The sequence below is a fragment of the Giraffa tippelskirchi genome, chromosome 3 (genome assembly GCF_054371585.1).
Source record: "Giraffa tippelskirchi isolate mGirTip1 chromosome 3, T2T-mGirTip1v1.2.pri, whole genome shotgun sequence".
NCBI lineage: Eukaryota > Metazoa > Chordata > Mammalia > Artiodactyla > Giraffidae > Giraffa > Giraffa tippelskirchi.
In genome coordinates, this window is record NC_137277.1 from 68,693,934 (window position 1) to 68,701,047 (window position 7,114).

A 7,114-nucleotide genomic window follows, 5' to 3' on the forward strand; every position below is an offset into this window, starting at 1 on the left:
TCTTTCAGTCTTAATAGCAAGACCAGTTCTGCTCTTTGAATTGGGAGCCAGCTTTGCTGCCTCTGATAGAAGAGAGATTATTTCTTGCTTATTTTCATTCTTTTTTAAAGCATTCTCATGTATTTAATTTATTTTTATCATGTTGGATTGTAGTTGCTTTGCATTGTTGTGTTATGCTTATTTCCATTCTGTCAACTCCCATCGTTTTAGGCAAGAATTGTCCGGATAAAAAGAACTTTAAAAGAACAAAGAATCTTCTTTTGCTTTCAGATGAAACTGTAGCCCAATTACAGAGGAAGTTAGAAGTTAGGTAATTGGGAATTGTTTCTTCTGAGGATGACATCATTTATCTCTATGTAATAACTTCTGCTTGATAGAAGGAAAGGAAGAAGGAATGACGGAAGAAAAATGGATTGGGATACATGAAAACTCACAACTGTGTTTTACCTTTTCAGTTCTCCGTGAAGGAGTTTCATGTTTCTTGGGAAATGCCATTGATCCCTATGAGAAACGTGTTTGTAGTGGTCCATGCTAGCTCAGAGTGTCCCAAGAACTTCTAGTGATTGATGGTAAGAACTAAGGAACCACCCAGAACAGCTGGCCAAGGGTGAAGAACTGATAGACAAGAGGAGATGAGGTTTGATTTGTAGTTTGGGCCACACTAAGGAAACAGTGAGGCAAGACAGTGGAAAGGCAGGGTGATTTTTGCTGAAGTCTTTATGAGCTGTTATACTAATTTGTGGGCAAAGAGAAGAACCGGCTCAGATCCTGGGCTCCGACTTAGCTCTACAATGAGATAGCACATCCTCAGAGGCTTCTTAGGTGGCCTCACTAAGAGTCTGGGGAGAGGGATTTTCCACTCACCTACTTGATAATAAAATTTAAGTCCTGATTTGCAGGCAGTTAAAAGAAAGGACAAAGCTAATGTCCTCGTAAAAGCCCGAAAAAAGGAAACAATTAAGGAAATGATCATGAAAACTCTAAGAACCATTTCCAAGATTGAATCATAAAAATGTATGCTAAAAACTTAATAGCGATAATCATAGTGATGAGGATAAAGACTGTAATCCAACCAAAGAAGTCATTCAATTCCCATGTGACTGTCCTAAGAGAAAAGAGACTCTAGCCTGAAGGAAATATCAAAACTTTTTTTTTTTTTAAGTGCATAATCCTGTTATTTTTTGAGAGAATTTGCATTTGGAGGTTTATTTTGAGTAAATTTCCCCAGAGAAGTGTTATGCTGTCTTACTCTGAGGATATAGAGAGTACAGACAGTGTCAGAACCAGAAATGGAAATGACACTCAGAAATTAAATAGGGCCCAAATGGAAATACTGTGCAGGTGAAATGTTTTTCAATCACTAGTATATTTTCCTAATCTCTCTGATAGGGGTAATTTAGTTTTGGGTGAGAGTGGGGATGGGGTGGATGGGGTGGGGGTGGGGAGAAATTGTGTTTTAGAACCACAGGACTCGAAAGGGAAAGGAAGAATACCTTTTGTTCCTCCACTTGGATTATGTTAAACAATTTTCAGGAGAAGGCAATGGTACCCCACTCCAGTACTCTTGCCTGGAAAATCCCATGGGCGGAGGAGGCTGGTAGGCTGCAGACCATGGGGTCGCTGGGAGTTGGAGATGACTGAGCAACTTTACTTTCACTTTTCCCTTTCATGCATTGGAGAAGGAAATGGCAACCCACTCCAGTATTCTTGCCTGGAGAATCCCAGGGACGGGAGAGCCTTGTGGGCTGCCGTCTATGGGGTCGCACAGAGTCAGACACGACTGAAGCGATTTAGCAGCAGCAGTAGCAGCAGCAAACAATTTTCAAATAAGTCATGCTTTCTCAGCAAAAATACAAAAAAGAACTACTGAGCTTCTAGATGGAGTCTAACTTCAGATGACGTAAAGACCTTGGGAAGACCCTAAGGTAGTGGACTTCACTAAAGCTGAAGTGGAGTGGCTTACCTAAGGACTCAGAATTGAAATGTTCATAAATCCAGTTATTCAAATTGTCTAAAAACTATTTTTAGGAGAAAAGTCACAAAATACAGTTACGATGCACAGGAAAGATTATTAAGAAAAAATTTTTATGAGAAACAAGTCCCAGAGTTTAGAGTTAGGGACTCAATACATGGGTTGTGCATCTGTGAGAGCCAAGGGGGGCCACAGAAAGGACCCAAAGGTGCAGTTTCCTTCAGCCCAAAAGAGGACGCATGGCATGACCTATCCTCTGATGATTTGAGAATGTGAGCAGATCTCCAAGTTATAGGTATCTTCATGTTATCTTACAGTTTATGAAGCCCTTCATTTGTATATAAGAGTTTGCTGTTCTAATCAAACGCAACTTGAGATAGAATTTAATTTTAACACATTTAAGTGTTAACACATTTTATTATATACTGAATTATTGCACGTCATAATAATTAGACATAAATACTAACTTTGTATTTTTGTCTTCTCATTTTGCCATTTCTTCAACGTGTAAATGTCCCTAATGCTTAGGTCCCTAATGCCAAGTACAATTTAACTATCATCCTTTTCGGTCCTAACTTTCTCATCATGTACCTGCTTATTTGGTTTGGTATCTGCCCCTCAGTACCTGAATCCATGTTCCTGGCCTGGGGTTCTCTGTGCCTAAGTATTTTATCCCCAACATCCCTCTGCTATACCTTTACCCCATCCACCCATTCTCCAGGATTTGAGCAACCACTTTCTACTTCCATTCCTGCTCATTGTGTCTTAGGCAGCAAGAGGCTTGAAGTGGCAGGAACTCTGGTCCAAGATTTAAACTGCAGTCTTCAACAGAAGGGCAACAAGAATGTTACTAGGTTGTGAGTGAGGAAAAAGAAGGACCAGGGATGGCAATGTGGCAGGTGAAGAAGGGAAGGGATAGGGTGGGTCTAGAAAGTATAGGCTGCTTCCTTTCTCAATTATAGTAACATGCCCATGGCACCCCAGCACCAGGAGGCCAAAGCAAGCAGGAGGAGACCTCTTTGGGATGTGGTGAATGCTGCAACATGTCATCCACATCTCCTTGTAGGAATAAAGGCCTTATTTCTCCAAATGCCAGAAGTGCTGGTAGCCAGCAGCCTTCAACTGTCTGCCTTGTTTAGAATTGCCTGGGCTGAAGGAAGCTGTCTCGCCCTCGGTCATAGCCCCTTCCTGCAGCTCCTTGTATCCAGTGACTGATTAAAATCAAAGGCCACTCCTTCACCCCTAACAAACAATGAACCTTTCTGAAGGTCCAGCTCAGCTTCACTGTGGCAAGGAATTGGTGTTTAATAGATGTAGAGTTTCATTTGGAGATAATGAAAATTTCTGGAAATGGATGGTGATGAAGATGGTTGCACAATAATGGGAGTGTACTTAATGCCACTGAACTGTACACTTGAAGATGGTAAAAATGATCAATTTTATGATATATGCATTTTACCACAATAAGAAGTTAATAAATGAGTTAATTGAGAAAATACAGGGAGGGGTAGGATCAGATATGCTTTCAGTTTCACTCCAGTTCTCTTTAAGTTACGTTTCCAGCCCATTTTGGGTTGGTGTGGTTTCAGGGGCTAGATTATAGAGCAGTTCTCAATTTTGACTGCAAACGAAAATCAGTTTGGAAGCCTTAAAAAAATGATGCCTCAGTACCTCCATACTGATTTATACGTAATTGTCTAGGGACCTAGGTTTGGGTATTTTTAAAAGCTCCTGGTGATTCCAATATGAAAAGCTCAGTTGAGATTTACTGAGCGAGAACTGCAGCCCACACCTTCCCCACCCACTTGCTCTTGCTCCTGAGGATTTGGCCACTTGCATATCTTTCTAGACTATCTTTCCAGCTCACCTGCCCTTGCACGTACCCAAGGTACAGCTGAGCCCAACGACTTGTCATTTACCCTCTTCTTTCAGAGCCTGTCTGAGTTCTGTCCCTGTGCTCCAGTTGCCTCTGGCAAGACTGCCCTCATCTGACCGATGTCAGCCTCAGTGGACCCCTTCTTTGAGAAACCTGCCCTCAGCACCCTCACGAGGCCATGCCAGGTGCCCTCCTCTAAACTCTGGGAAGACTGCCTGCGGAGACCGCCCCCCCCATACCGCTGTCCTGATCACAGAGGTGGGAGACCCCACTCCCCAGGTGTGGGAGCCAGTCTTTCCTCTTTGTTCCCAAGTGTGAAGCAAGACACCAAGGAAGTTAACAGTACATATCAGTTGAACAAATAGATTTCTTTAATAGGTAATCCATCCCACAATTGAATAGCATTTTTTTTTCTTTGCCACTACAAAACATGTTAATGATCAACTTTGATATCCATTTGGGCTACTTTATTACTTTTTGAAATATGAACCTTCCTCCTTTTGAAGAATCTGGTCTTCATTATTTTTTTAATTAATTTATTTTCTAGTTGAAGGATAATTGCTTTACAGAATTTTGTTGTTTTCTGTCAAACCTCAACATACATATATCTCCTCCCTTTTGAACCTCTTTGAAGTAAATGCATTGGAAAGAACTACCAGGTCAGTGTAAATAAGGCAGTTTTCTTTTAACATTAATTGAGCCATTATTATGTTTCTGGGATTGTGCTAAAGCTTTACTTAGAATTTCTTACTGCATCTCTGTGACAACCCTGGGAGGCAGGTGCTATCATCTCCATGTTATAAATGAGAAACCAATTTCAGACAGGTCAAGAATTTGCCCAGGGGCCACCCTGGTGGTCTGGTGGTTAAGAATCTGCCTGCCAGTGCAGGGAACATGGGTTTGATCCTTGGTCGGGGAAGATCCCACACGCCCCAGAGCAATTGGGCCCATGCGCCACGACTATTGAGCCTGTGCCCTAGAGTCCGGGAACCAAAACTGCTGAGCCCACATGCTGCAGCTCCCGAAGCCCACGTGCCCCAGAGCCTGTGCTCTGCCACTGCAGTGAGAAACCAACCCACGCACCGAAACTCGAGTACCCTTAATCCTTGCAACTAGGGAAAAGCCTTGTGCAGCTTTTTAAAAAACTACGAAGACCCAGCGCACCAAAAATAAATTATTTTTTGAAAAATGCCTAAGCTCAATCCTACCAGGTAACCATTGTAGCCATCAAAAACAGGGCAAATTTTGAGTTTAAAAGTGGCAGCAAGTTCATAGTCTCTCAGGGCCTCGACAGGAGAAATGCAAATCTTCTCTGAAAGAATGCCTCTTAAAACCTAAGCCTCACACTTAGGAGAATGTTTCGAAGGAATGTGAGCTCACAAAAGAAAAAAAAACAAAACAAAGAATTTACCCAGGATCCCAATGAGTGTACAGCAGAGCTGGGGGTTTCAGCTAGAATACAAGTGATGATTCTAGGTCTTTCCTGATTTGGCTAAATCAGAGCAGAAATGTAGGAGGTCACTGGAACCTAAAACAAGAAGAGAGACTGTTACTGGTAGGAAAAGGGAACTAAAAAAAAATTGAGGTCACAGACAGAAATGACAAATGTTGAAATCTTACCTCTTTTGCTCAGGCCTCAGCTTAACTGTGAGGAGATATTTAAATTACAAGCACAAGGCTGGAAGGTGGGACCCTCATTCCTCAGACACACTTCAATTAAGCTTAGCCCAGCAATGCTTATTGAGGATCTATCCCACACCAGAAACAGAGATGGTGCAAGAGGTCTGCATCCCAGGCACAGATGATGCTAGATCTTTGCTCATATAGGTTCTCACTCTGGTAGGGCAAAGAGGTACACTGTTAGCAGTCACTCCAAGTACAAAGGTATGTGTTTTTATTTTCAAGGTATGTATCTGCAGCTGTAGAAGTACAAGGCAACCAAGTTTTCCAGAGAAGTCAGGGCGGGTTTTATAGCACAACTGACATTTCAACTTGGGTTCGGTGTGTGAATGGAAAAAGACCACATGGAAAAAGAGCATGAAAGTTCAGCAGATGTGAAAGCAAGAATTCGAAAGACATAGTAGGTAGGAATGGGTTAAGGAGTCACGGTTATGGTAGGGACTAGTGGGGTGGGAGGAGCACAGGGTCGCCTATGCCTAGCTAAGGGATCTGACATTATCCTGTGAATTTAAAAGCAAGAGAGTGATGGGATTAAATATGCATTTTAGAAAAAACATACTTTGATGGAGCTGTGAATGAGAGAACACTTAGAACTCTGACAAAATGAAAATCCTGGAGTAGATCTGCACTGTATGTATGTGTGTGCATGTGACAGAAAGGATCTGTAGGACTTGGTATCCAATTTTTGGAAAAGAGACATAAAGGGAAAAATCGAGGACCCTAGGTCTCTAAGCAACTAACTTGATTGAGTTGAATACTGGAACCTCAGGAGCAGTGTCTAATTGTGCAGGTGGAATGTGAGGTACCCCAGAGATACTGAAGTGAGAGAAGAAATAATATAGGAGGCACGGGGTTGTGATCCAAGATGTCAGGTTAGGGAGGCAGCAGAACTGAAATATTGTCAGTTTTTGAAAAATGAATGCCACACTGCCAGATGACATTAGAACACATCTGGGAGTCAATATGGGCTTTGGAGCCGAAAGATTCAGGCTTCCAGACTTGGTCTCTTGGTCTCTTGGTCTCTTAGTGCTGTGACCTTGGGATGTTACCTCGCCTCTGGAAATCTCGCATGTGAAATGGAAACAGTATTAACCCATGTTGCAGCATTGTATTCAGATGAGCAGTGAATTCTGCGAACTCCTAACAGTGCTATTCTGGGTTGGCACAGGGTAGTTTTTGTTCAAGTTCACAGATGGAAGAAGCTAGGTTAAAGTCAGGAGAGGGGCCTGGTCTGTGTTCAAAAGAGAGAAAAATCCAGGCAAGGGACTAGTTAAAGTGGCTAAGGTAAGGCAAGGTGGACTTACCCTCTGTAGAGAAATGGGTCCTTAATGATCCATAGCCCTTCTCAGTTCCCAGAAGTAGGTGTTAGAGGTAAAAAAAGCATAACCACCTTTTCGATTTGATTCCCTCTAGCACCCTCAAGGAGTTAAAATCATTGCACTTCAGAGTTACCCTGCCTGTGCCCCTTTCCCACCCACTCCCCAAGAAGGAAAGCAGAAGGGAAGGGAGAGGAGGAAGGAGGCACCTATAGATGGACAGATGGACAGAAGGACAATCGCCATATGCTTATTCGTACCTGAATTTCC